The 13,714-nt window shown below is 43.2% G+C and overlaps 1 protein-coding gene across 1 annotated transcript in view; it reads right to left on the reverse strand.

Moving 5' to 3' along the window:
* STK24 (serine/threonine kinase 24) overlaps positions 1-13,714 on the reverse strand; it is a 115,902-nt gene that overhangs the window by 19,972 nt on the left and 82,216 nt on the right. The window lies entirely within an intron of this gene.

A 13,714-nucleotide genomic window follows, 5' to 3' on the forward strand; every position in this document is an offset into this window, starting at 1 on the left:
TAAATCAGGTGTGCGTGCCCAGACACCAAACCACCAGTCACAAAATATATTCCAAGAATTGGATAGAACTGCAACAAAAATTTAAAATAAACCAAATATTTGGAAATTTTTTATTGGAGTGCTGTTTAACCTGGGACAGACAGGTAGATAGATAGATAAATTCACGGAACGTTATTCGTAAGGGGAGTGCGGCGGCTGTGTGTAGGGAAAACATTCTCTAGAGGTCATTGGAAGAAAACAGGAGCTTTGGCAACTAGATGGTGTAGCTAGCCACAGCCACCTACCAGGGCTGTGGAGTCTGAGTCGGTGTCCATTTTGGTGGAGTCGGAATAAACTGGACTGACTGACTCCTAAAATATATACGGTAATATTGGGTACAGTAGTATAATGCAGGATGAGATATAAATGTTTTCTTAAGAATTTGGGAAAGTTATGAGATGTCCTATAAATGTCTGTTCTTTCCTGATCTAAGGATCTCTGCTTTCAGTTGAGATGAATCTGTGCTGCACTTTATGTACAAGCTCAGCAATAAGGTAGTGCTGTGGAGTCGAGAGTCGGAAGTTCAGCTTAGGCTACGTTCACTTAGCGTTGAGCGGCGAAGCGTCGGGCGCAGCCACGGCGACGCATACATCATGCGCCCCTATATTTAACATGGGGGGCGCATGGACATGCGTTGTCTTGCGTTTTGTGATGCATGCGTCATTTTGGCGCAACTGTCAGGGCGCAGAGGACGCTGCATGATGCAGTTTTTTCTGCGCCAAAAATCATGCAAAAAATGAACGCATGCGTCACAAAACCCTGCGTTGTGCATGCGTTGTGTCGCCGACGCTTCGACGCACAATGCTAATGTGAACGTAGCCTTACAGACTCCACAGCACTGCCACCTACAATGGAGTATTTGTTATACGGGATAAGCTGCCACTCATCTACATAAATTGAAGAGACCTAAGCAGTAGAAAGATGAAAACTATATTCGGTGAAATTACAATGGTGATTTGTGGATTTGTTATTGATATGCTTAAAAATAATGGTGTGCATTACTCCTGAGATTTTTTCTCAATTCACGGTATAACCCCTTTAAAGGGAAGGTGCCGCATTTTATTTTTTGTATTAAAAATGATTGTTTATATAAACAATTATTTTTAATACAAATTCACATTTTTTAACTTTAAGATTTCTTTTTTAATATTATTTTTTTTTTCAGCCACTGGGCGCCGCCATTTTGCTTTGCAGGAGTGTAAGTGTAGCTGCACGACACTTACACTCTGAAAATACGGCAGCCCTGGGCATAGACATCTGCGGTCGGCGTCCGACCCATTGAGCTGCTCCCTGCTCTGATGTGGCCACGCCCCCTGAGCCGTCCACATCACAGCAGAGGCAGGAGATCAACGCCATCTTTCTGGAGCTCACAGTGCATCTGTGAGCTCCAGTTTCCCAGTATAATCACAGGAGCCCTGCGGTTATAGGATGAGGAGGAGGAGACCAAGGACGGGAGGTAGAGAAAGGACTCAGCAGCAGAGCAGTGAAGTAAGTATCAGTGGGGGAGGGGGAGAGGTAATCTAATCCTATCCTTTGTGATGCTGACTCTGAGCAGTTATCTCCTCCCATGTGTGTTACTGTGCTGACTGTGTATCTACTCCTCTCCTGTGATACTGTCTGCTGAGCCCTGTATCTAATAATTCACCGACTAAAGCACTAAATAAACAAATAAATCAAATACACAATAAAACGTAACATTTACTAATAATATAGATAAAAACAACAACACTCACGACCTAAAACGTCTAATGTTTGGCTGAAAAAAGATACAGGGTGCACTCAGTCCCTAATACGCAGGCTATCTGTGCCCTACCTTGCCGCGGAGGCTGGCACCCTATATAACCTGCGCAATGGCGCCCCGCTCAACGTAGGCTATCCCTGACTCACCCTGGTAAACCCTCAAGTGTAGAAATTGAAAGACAAACAGCAGACCATACAAATCAGACAAACAGATAAATATAATCGTCAAATTGACCAATGTGCTATATAATTAGAGCACATAAAATAATGTGCAAGAAAGTGTGCTCTTTCTATAAACCATAACGCACACTCAGTACATAATTGCACATATCCCCATATAGCCTATAGTATTCTTACAGGATTTCTCTCTGCACCTAGATCCGCTCTGCCTGCCTGCGGGGGTTGGCACCCTAAAGTCCTGCGCAGTTGGCGCCCCCGCTCTGAGGGCTGATTGGAACCTGTGGTTTTGGATGGATATTGTTCCCCACTGCTATATCGGGCACACTTCTCCATAGTGATTTATCTCTTTACCCTTCATTCAGATAAGTGGTTATTATTTGAGTATGTCTCCTGATGAACCGATCTCGGGGAAACGCGTCGAGATGAACATACTTAATGTTTCTATTTGAAATCTATATGATTATGTGCTATTGTTAATAATCGTTATTAGTACCTGCACGCTCAGTTAGTAATTGATTTATATATTTTTATCTTTGCCATTGGGCACTGTAAGGGCGTATTAGGGCCTGACGACGAGAGCGGGGGCGCCAACTGCGCAGGACTTTAGGGTGCCAACCCCCGCAGGCAGGCAGAGCGGATCTAGGTGCAGAGAGAAATCCCGTAAGAATACTATAGGCTATATGGGGATATGTGCAATTATGTACTGAGTGTGCATTATTGTTTATAGAAAGAGCACACTTTCTTGCACATTATTTTATGTGCTCTAATTACAGTGGGGCAAAAAAGTATTTAGTCAGTCAGCAATAGTGCAAGTTCCACCACTTAAAAGATGTGAGGCGTCTGTAATTGACATCATAGGTAGACCTCAACTATGGGAGGCAAACTGAGAAAAAAAAATCCAGAAAATCACAGTCTGTTTTTTTAACAATTTATTTGCATATTATGGTGGAAAATAAGTATTTGGTCAGAAACAAACAATCAAGATTTCTGGCTCTCACAGACCTGTAACTTCTTCTTTAAGAGTCTCCTCTTTCCTCCACTCATTACCTGTAGTAATGGCACCTGTTTAAACTTGTTATCAGTATAAAATGACACCTGTGCACACCCTCAAACAGTCTGACTCCAAACTCCACTATGGTGAAGACCAAAGAGCTGTCAAAGGACACCAGAAACAAAATTGTAGCCCTGCACCAGGCTGGGAAGACTGAATCTGCAATAGCCAACCAGCTTGGAGTGAAGAAATCAACAGTGGGAGCAATAATTAGAAAATGGAAGACATACAAGACCACTGATAATCTCCCTCGATCTGGGGCTCCACGCAAAATCCCACCCCGTGGGGTCAGAATGATCACAAGAACGGTGAGCAAAAATCCCAGAACCACGCGGGGGGACCTAGTGAATGAACTGCAGAGAGCTGGGACCAATGTAACAAGGCCTACCATAAGTAACACACTACGCCACCATGGACTCAGATCCTGCAGTGCCAGACGTGTCCCACTGCTTAAGCCAGTACATGTCCGGGCCCGTCTGAAGTTTGCTAGTGAGCATTTGGATGATCCAGAGGAGTTTTGGGAGAATGTCCTATGGTCTGATGAAACCAAACTGGAACTGTTTGGTAGAAACACAACTTGTCGTGTTTGGAGGAAAAAGAATACTGAGTTGCATCCATCAAACACCATACCTACTGTATATCATGCTGGTGGAAATTTCATGCTTTGGGGCAGTTTCTCTGCAAAGGGGCCAGGATGACTGATCCGGGTACATGAAAGAATGAATGGGGCCATGTATCGTGAGATTTTGAGTGCAAACCTCCTTCCATCAGTAAGGGCATTGAAGATGAAACGTGGCTGGGTCTTTCAACATGACAATGATCCAAAGCACACCGCCAGGGCAACGAAGGAGTGGCTTTGTAAGAAGCATTTCAAGGTCCTGGAGTGGCCTAGCCAGTCTCCAGATCTCAACCCTATAGAAAACCTTTGGAGGGAGTTGAAAGTCCGTGTTGCCAAGCGAAAAGCCAAAAACATCACTGCTCTAGAGGAGATCTGCATGGAGGAATGGGCCAACATACCAACAACAGTGTGTGGCAACCTTGTGAAGACTTACAGAAAACGTTTGACCTCTGTCATTGCCAACAAAGGATATATTACAAAGTATTGAGATGAAATTTTGTTTCTGACCAAATACTTATTTTCCACCATAATATGCAAATAAATTGTTAAAAAAACAGACAATGTGATTTTCTGGATTTTTTTTTCTCAGTTTGTCTCCCATAGTTGAGGTCTACCTATGATGTAAATTACAGACGCCTCTCATCTTTTTAAGTGGTGGAACTTGCACTATTGCTGACTGACTAAATACTTTTTTGCCCCACTGTATATAGCACATTGGTCAATTTGACGATTATATTTATCTGTTTGTCTGATTTGTATGGTCTGCTGTTTGTCTTTCAATTTCCAGGGTTTACCAGGGTGAGTTAGGAATAGCCTACGTTGAGTGGGGGCACCATTGCGCAGGTTATATAGGGTGCCAACCTCCGCGGCAAGGTAGGGCACAGATAGCCTGCGTATTAGGGACTGAGTGCACCCTGTATCTTTTTTCAGCCAAACATTAGACGTTTTTAGGTCATGAGTGTTGTTGTTTTTATCTATATTATTAGTAAATGTTACGTTTTATTGTGTATTTGATTTATTTGTTTATTTAGTGCTTTAGTCGGTGAATTATTATTTTTTTGGGCTCTTACATTGGATATTTCTGTGATATTGAGCCCTGTATCTGATCCTATCTTGTGTGATACTGTCTGCTGAGCCATGCATCTAATCCTATCCTGTGTGATATTGACTGAGCTGTGTATCTAATCTCTCCTGTGTGATACTGTCTGCTGAGCCATGTATCTAATCCTACCTGTGTGATACTGTCTGCTGAGCCACGTGTCTAATCCTCTCCTGTGTGATGCTGTCTGCCGAGCCATGCATCTAATCCTATCCTGTGTGATACTGACTGAGCTGTGTATCTAATCTCTCCTGTGTGATACTGTCTGCTGAGCCATGTATCTAATCTTACCCTGTGTGATACTGTGCTGAGATGTGTATCTAATCCTGTCCTGTGTGATGCTGTGTACTGAGACGTGTATCTAATCCTCTCCTGTGTGATACTGTCTGCTGAGCTGTGTATCTAATCCTCTCCTGTGTGATACTGACTGAGCCGTGTATCTGGGTCACATTGCGTTTTGGTCAGAGCGCTAACGGACAGCGTTGCACGGCGAAATTAACGCCATGCAACGCGTCCGTTAGTGCTCCCATTGCCCGCAATGTACCAGCGCATTGCTAGCGCGTGTCATTTTCGGCACGCGCTAGCGACGCGCCGGTCTTTTGTAGCGCGCCTCGGACGCTGCTTGCAGCGTCCGCGGCGCGCCCGAGGTCCGTTCCCTGCTCTCGCAGATCGGGGATCTGCGAGAGCGGGGACGTTAACGCGACCCCGAAACGCGGCCCTTTAAAAACATTGCGTTAGTGCAATCCGTTTAGCGCTAGCGGATTGCGCTAACGCAATGTGACCCTAGCCTAATGCTCTCCTGTGTGATGCTGTCTGCTGAGCCTTGTATCTAATCCTATCCTGTGTGATACTGTGCTGAGATGTGTATCTAATCCTCTCCTGTGGGATACTGTGTGCTGAGCCGTGTATCTAATCCTCTCCTTTGTGATACTGACTGCTGAGCTGTGCATCTAATCCTATCCTGTATGATACTGACTGAAATTTGTATCTAATCATCTCCTATGCACTCCTCTCCCCCCTTGCTATGTGTGATCTATATGGCAGTATTATGTGAGAACACTGGCGGTATTATGTGAAATCTATATGGCGTCGTTATGTGTGAAGTATATGGCGGTATTATGTGTGAAGTATATGGCGGTATTAATAATAATAAATAAATAATAATCTTTATTTTTATATAGCGCTAACATATTCTGCAGCGCTTTACAGTTTGCACACATTATCATCGCTGTCCCCGATGGGGCTCACAATCTAGAATCCCTATCAGTATGTCTTTGGAATGTGGGAGGAAACCGGAGTGCCCGGAGGAAACCCACGCAAACACGGAGAGAACATACAAACTCTTTGCAGATGTTGTCCTGGGTGGGATTAGAACTCAGGACCCCAGCGCTGCAAGGCTGCTGTGCTAACCACTACGCCACCGTGCTTAAGTGTGAAGTATATGGCGGTATTATGTGTGAAGTATATGGCGGTATTATGTGTGAAGTATATGGCGGTATTATGTGTGAAGTATATGGCGGTATTATGTGAGAACACTATGGCGTCGTTATTTGTGACCTATATGATGGTATTATGTGTGAACTATAGGACAGTATTATGTGTGATCTATATGGCGGTATTATGTGAGAACACTATGGCAGTATTATCTTCAGAAAGGGGACCCAATCTAGGGTGGTTCTGGTTGAGCAGCTGTACATGGGTCTGGGGTAATAGAGGGGGCAGCATGACCTCCAGTTAGGTGCAGTCAGGGGAGGGCTGGTGAGGTGGCTGGAGAGAGGGGTCTCAATTTTATCATTACTATATGGCTACATTTCCCCCCAGTGTCACCCCGACTGTGCCTGTCACCTCACTTTCACACATCGCCAGGACAGGATCTGAGGAGGGGAATGGGGTCTTTGCATGCAATGTCTCGATGAGAACAGGCCAAATCCGCAGAAATGTTTCCTGGATTTCTGTGGAGCAGACAAGCAGACGGTCCATCCATGTGTATAAAAGACAGCGCTCTATGTACAATCCCTGGCTGCTCCGCGCACTGAACAGGGTGCCCCAGATAAGCAAGGAGTGTGCATAGACCTGCACACTGCTCTCCTGAAATATTCTGTGCTGCTGTCACCCTGCTCCCTCCATCATATATCTCCCAGAATCCTTGCTGCCTGCCATTCTCTGTGACTGTCTACTTGTCGGTATAACTCTGCAGTCACCAACAAAATTTCTAAGGGATAAGAGGATGATATTCAGGAACCCAGTGAGCAGCAAACACCCAGGAGGGGAGGAGAGAAGACATCACACACGTCAGCAGACTCCGCCCATAATTACTGCAGTGCAGTAATGTGAGCTAGTTGTACACTAGGTTTCTGTCAAATTTCACTAGCTGTTCCCCCTAGTGTTTAAAAGTGGAAATGCTAAACTTTTTAAAATTATTTTTCATATTTTAGCAAATTATAAACAAATGATAATATTTTTTAAGAAAATTGAAACATTAATTCTTTACATTTTTTCAATCGCTGTAAAAAAATTTTTTTGATGGCACCTTCCCTTTAAATTAGAGAGTTTGTACACAACCCCTTTTCAATGGCTAACGCTCCCCCCCTTATAAAATAGTAACAGCTATACCCACCTCCGGTGTAGGCGCCATTCCATTGGTGTCGGTACTAGTTCTCCCAGGGCTCATATGACATTGTCATGCCCCGTAAGCCCTGCAGATAATCAATGGCCACTTCACTGTCCCCTCCTTCGGACAAATCAAGCATCCAGAAGAAATGAAGGAGCAGTAGCAGCTCTGACTTCCTCTGGACATTTGATTTTCCAAAGGAGGGGACAGTGAAGCAGCCACCGATTGGCCCTGGGAGGGCCAGTGCTGACCAAGCTGGAACAACGCCTACATTGTAGGGTCAGAAGTATGCAAAAGAACATCTAAACAAGCCTGATGCATTTTGAAAGCAAGTCCTGTGGACCGATGAGGTTAAAATAGACCTGTTTGGCCACAATGATCAAAGGTATGTGTGGAGAAAAAACGGGCACAGAATTTCAGGAAATGAACATCTCGTTAACTATTAACCCCTTCACCCTGAAGCCTGTTTTCACCTAAGTGACAGGGCCAATTTTTACAATTCTGACCACTGTCACTTTATGAGGTCATAACTCTGAAACGCTTCAACGGATCCTGGTGATTCTGACATTGTTTTCTCGTGACATATTGTACTTCATGATAGTGGTAAAACTTCTTCGATATGACTTGCATTTATTTGTGAAAAAAACAAAAATTTGTCGGAAATTATGAAAATTTAGCAATTTTCAAACTTTTAGTTTTTATGCCCTTAAAGGGAACCTGTCACCCCCGTTTTTTGAGATTGAGATATAAATACTGTTAAATAGGGCCTGCGCTGTGTGTTACTATAGTGTATGTAGTGTACCCCGATTCCCCACCTATGCTGAGAAATAACTTACCAAAGTCGCCGTTTTCGCCTGTCAATCAGGCTGGTCAGGTCGGGAGGGCGTGTTCACAGCGCTGGTTCTTCCTCAGCTTTACGTTGGTGGCGTAGTGGTGTCCGCATGTTGAGGTGACTAATCCACTGTGGGCACGTGAACAAGCAGCGCGCGATCTGCGCTGTCATCCCTTTCGTCGGTGGGGGCGGCCATCTTCCTGGGGCCGCGCGTGCGCAGATCGAGTGCTCTGCTGCACGGAGCTTCAGGAAAATGGCCGCGGGATGCCACGCGTGCGCATTAGAGATCGCGGCGGCCATTTTCCCAAAGCCGAGTTTGCATCTCGGCTTTGGGAAAATGGCCGCCGCGATCTCTAATGCGTACGCGCGGCATCCCGCGGCCATTTTTCTGAAGCCCCGTGCAGCAGAGCACTCGATTTGCGCACGCGCGGCCTCAGGAAGATGGCCGCCCCCACCGACGAAAAGGATGACAGCGCAGATCGCGCGCTGCTTGTTCACGTGCCCACAGTGGATTAGTCACCTCAACATGCGGACACCACTACGCCACCAACGTAAAGCTGAGGAAGAACCAGCGCTGTGAACACGCCCTCCCGACCTGACCAGCCTGATTGACAGGCGAAAACGGCCACTTTGTAAGTTATTTCTCAGCATAGGTGGGGAATCGGGGTACACTACATACACTATAGTAACACACAGCGCAGGCCCTATTTAACAGTATTTATATCTCAAAAAACGGGGTGACAGGTTCCCTTTAAATTAGAGAGTTATATCACATAATATAGTTAATAAACAACATTTCCCACATGTCTGCTTTACATCAGCACAATTTTGGAAACATAATTTTTTTTGTTAGGGAGTTATAAGGGTTAAAAGTTGACCAGCGATTTCTCATTTTTGCAACAAAATTTGCAAAACCATTTTTTTTTTTTACGGACCACCTCACACTTGAAGTGACTTTGAGGGGTCTATATGACAGAAAATGCCCAAAAGTGACACCATTCTAAAAACTGCACCCCTCAAGGTACTCACAACCACATTCAAAAAGTTTATTAACCCTTCAGGTGCTTCACAAGAATTTTTTGAATGTTTAAAAAAAATTGAACATTTAACTTTTTTTTTTTCACAAAATTTTAACTTCAGGTCCAATTTGTTTCATTTTACCAAGAGTAACAGGAGAAATTGGACCACAAAAGTCGTTGTACAATTTGTCCTGAGTACGCCGATACCCCATATGTGGGGGTAAACCACTGTTTGGGCACATGGCAGAGCTCGGAAGGGAAGGAGTGCCATTTGACTTTTCAATGCAAGATTTGCTGGAATTGAGATCGGAGCCCATGTCACGATTGGAGAGCCCCTGACGTGCCTAAACAGTGGAAACCCCCACAAGTGACACCATTTTGGAAAGTAGACCCTCTAAGGAACTAATCTAGATGTGTGGTGAGCACTTTGAACTTCCAAGTGCTTCACAGAAGTTTATAATGTAGAGCCGTAAAAAAAAATTCATATTAATTTTCACAAAAAATTATCTTTTTGCCCCAAATTTTTTATTTTCCCAAGGGTAAACAGGATAAATTGGACCCCAAAAGTTGTTGTGCAATTTGTCCTGAGTACGCTGATACTTCATAAACGGGGATAAACCACTGTTTGAGCGCATGGCAGAGCTCGGAAGGGAAGGAGCGCCATTTGACATTTCAATGCAAAATTGGCTGGAATTGAGATCGGAACCCATGTCGCATTTGGAGAGCCCCTGACGTGCCTTAACAGTGGAAACCCCCCACAAGTGACCCCATTTTGGAAAGAAAACCCCCTAAGAAACTTATCTAGATGTGTGGTGAGCACTTTTAACCCCCAATTGTTTCACTAACGTTTAGAATGTAGCGCTGTGAAAATTAAAAAATCATTTTTTCTTTCCACAAAATGATGTTTTAGCCCGCAATTTTTTTTCTCCCAAAGGTAACAGGAGAAATTGGACCACAAAAGTCATTGTCCAATTTGTCCTGAGAACGTTGATACCCCATATGTTGGGGGGAACCACTGTTTGGGCGCACAGGAGAACTCGGAAGGGAAGGAGCACTGTTTTAGTTTTTCAAAGCAGAATTGGCTGGAATTGAGATCGGACGCCATGTCGCGTTTGGAGAGCCCCTGATGTGCCGAAACAGTGGAAACTCCCCAATTCTAACTGAAACCCTAACCCTAGCCCTAACCCTAGCCCTAACGGGAAAATGGAAATAAATACATTTTTTTACATTTTATTATTTTTCCCTAACTAAGGGGGTGATGAAGGGGGGTTTGATCTACTTTTATAGCGTTTTTTTGGCGGATTTTTAGGGTTTGCAGCTGTCACATACTAAAAGACTCTTTTTATTGCAAAAAATAGTTTTTGCATCACCACATTTTGAGAGCTATAATTTATCCATATTTTGGCCCACAGAGTCATGTAAGATCTTGTTTTTTGCGGGACGAGTTGACGTTTTTATTGGTACTATTTTCGGGCAGATGACATTTTTTGATCACTTTTTATTCCGATTTTTGGGAGGCGGAATGAACAAAAACCAGCAATTCCTGAAATTCTTTTAGGGGGGGCGTTTATAGCGTTCCACGTGTGGTAAAATTGATAAAGCAGCTTTAGTCTTCAGGTCAGTACGATTACAGCGATACCTCATTTATGTAATTTTTTTAATGTTTTGGCGCTTTTACACAAAAACTATTTTATATAAAAAAATAATTGTTTTTGCATCGCTTTATTCTGAGAGCTATAACTTTTTTATTTTTCTGCTGATGATGCTGTAGCCGATCGTGGGCATTGCTGCGGGGTGTCAGCTGTCATATACAGCTGACACCCACACCTGATCACCGCGGTGCTCAGCGCGAGACCGCGGTGATCGGTGCGCCGTACTAGTACTGCTGCTGGCACAAATGCAGTGCCAGCAGCGCAGTACTAGTACGGCGCCATGTCACGAAGGGGTTAAGCATGGGGGTGGATCAATCCTGCTTCGGGGTTTGGTTGCAGCCAATGACACGGAGAACATTTCACGTGTAGAAAGAAGAATGGAGTTAATGAAATTTCAACAAATTCTTGATGAAAACATAACATCTTTAAAAAAAAAGCTGAAATTGAAAAAAGGATTGGGTCTACAAATGGATAATGAACATAAACAAACGTCAAAATCTAAAATAGACTACCTCAAAAGGTGCAAGCTGAAGGTTTTACAATGACCCTCACAATCTGTGGATAGACATCAAAATAGCAGTGCATGCAAGACGACACAGGAATCTCACAGACCTGGTAGAATTTTCAACAGAAGAATGGATGAAAATTCCTCAAACAAGAATTGAAAAACTCTGGGGTGCTACTAGGTACTAACCATGCAGGATGTCCAAATTTTTCAATAGGGCCATTTTCATTTGTCATTTTTAAAATGTAAAGGATGAATATATATACTGAGACAAAGTCACTGGCAAAGTACTAGAGGGTAGATATGGAAAATAGGAGAATAAGGAGTAGTCAGGTGAATAGGGTAAAAATACAAATTATATTAGAAAAGGATTAAAAGATTAGAGTAACAGTGTAAAGTGACGCAATACAAGAATAAACAGAAATGCCAGGGTCACCATTCAAAATTACAACAGTAATTTCACATTATCTATGCATCCAGCAATAATATATTTTTATTCTCCTATTTTCCATATGAATTTTCTGGAGTTGGTGTGTTTTTCTATATAAGGTGGGTCACCACCCTGCATCTAGCATGCAGCTGAGGCTTATGCTTTCATTAGAGGGTAGATTTGTAGCACTGAAGTTGTTCGCTTCAGTAATATAAACCTAGGAAAAATTATCAGGACAAAGGCTGTATTTATGGTTCCCGTGTATACCTCTTAATGAAGCTGAGCGAGTCGACCTTCAACAATACCTACATACATACATTTATTTAGTTTAAAATACAAAGGAAATGTGTCATCTTTAACTTTAGGACTTTTACAGATCATTTCATCTTCAACTTGCTTAACTGTCCACAATAACAGTAATTTTAACCAGGGCTGCCCATATTTTGACATGCCACTGGAAGGGAACTTCTCATTTGATTCATGGTACCCAAACCACAGTACAGGCAGGATGAATCCAAGCCTGTCTACATGATTATGCCGCTGCGTTTCAGTGAAAATATAATTTGAAAAGCTTAAAAAGACAGCCAGTAACTCTAAAGCGGGCTGGGGATAAAAGGGAGAAACAAGACAAGTCCAACGCCCCTGGCCAGCTTCTCCACACACCGCTCTAGTTAACTGACATGTAGGTCTATGTACAATGGAGGCGCCTATCATTTAACTAAAGCGCTGCTGGAAGAAGCCGGCTGGGGGACGGTGCTGGATTAGTCACATCGAGTCATACAGCCAGACTGATTCATGCTGCCTGCGACATGGGCAGTATAAATGTATAAAATGAGTGACAGGTTCCCTATAAGAAGTGGCAAAAAATTACATGTAGGTACCTAAAGATGCTCCAAATCTTGATCCATGAGTAATTAATTTTGTGCATCTAGTCTAATTCTAAGCTGTCTAAATTTAAGACCGTATTAATAAAATCTTCACCCACTATGTATAGAAAGATCACTTCTTGCCATTTAAAAGCAATAAAAATATTCATTGGGAGGATCTCTTTGCTGAAAGGTAAAATAGAGTAGCTAGGCTTTGAGCCACCATGTTTCTCCAAACATAAAGCAAGAGTGGAATAAGAACCAATGAGTATTACTGAGTAGTACAAACAGCAGTCTGTGCTCCAGTCTAAGGCTGCCGTCACACTAGCATTATGTGGTCAGTATTTTACATCAGTATCTGTAAGCCCAAACCAGGAGAGGAACAATTAGAGGAAAAGTATAATAGAAACATATGCACCACTTCTGCATTTATCATCCACTCCTGGTTTTGGCTTACAAATACTGATGTAAAATACTAACCAAATACTGCTAGTGTGACGGCAGCCTAAGGCTTCTTTCACACTTCAGTCTTCCAAATCTGCACAGGATCCGTCAAGACGTTGAAATGACGGATCCTGTGCAGATTGTGGAAAACGTGTTCACTGGGCAAGTCTCTCTGACGGACCCGTCGAGCCTATGTGCACCTGTTGTGTATGGGTCTTTGCAGAGGTTTTCCGCTGCGAAAATGCATACACAACACAAACCAATGTGTGTAAAGTGCTGCGGAATATGTTAGCGCTATATAAAAATAAAGATTATTATTATTATTATAAACCAGGTAAAAAAAAAAAAAAATAATAATAATAATAAAAAAATAAATAAATAAAAAAATCGCAGTATTCTCACCTACCGGCGATCCCGCGCAGCGATGCTCCCGGCAGCTAGCGCTCCTAGTAATATATTACAAAATCTCGCGAGACCGCGACTTCTCGCGAGATTTCGCAATGTATTACTAGGAAGTAACGCTGGCTGCCGGGAGCATTGGTGACGCTGCGCAGGAACACCGGTAGGTGAGAATATTGCGATTTTTTTATTTTTTAAATTATATTTAACATTATATCTTGTTACTAT

Source organism: Ranitomeya imitator, chromosome 3 (genome assembly GCF_032444005.1).
Source record: "Ranitomeya imitator isolate aRanImi1 chromosome 3, aRanImi1.pri, whole genome shotgun sequence".
NCBI lineage: Eukaryota > Metazoa > Chordata > Amphibia > Anura > Dendrobatidae > Ranitomeya > Ranitomeya imitator.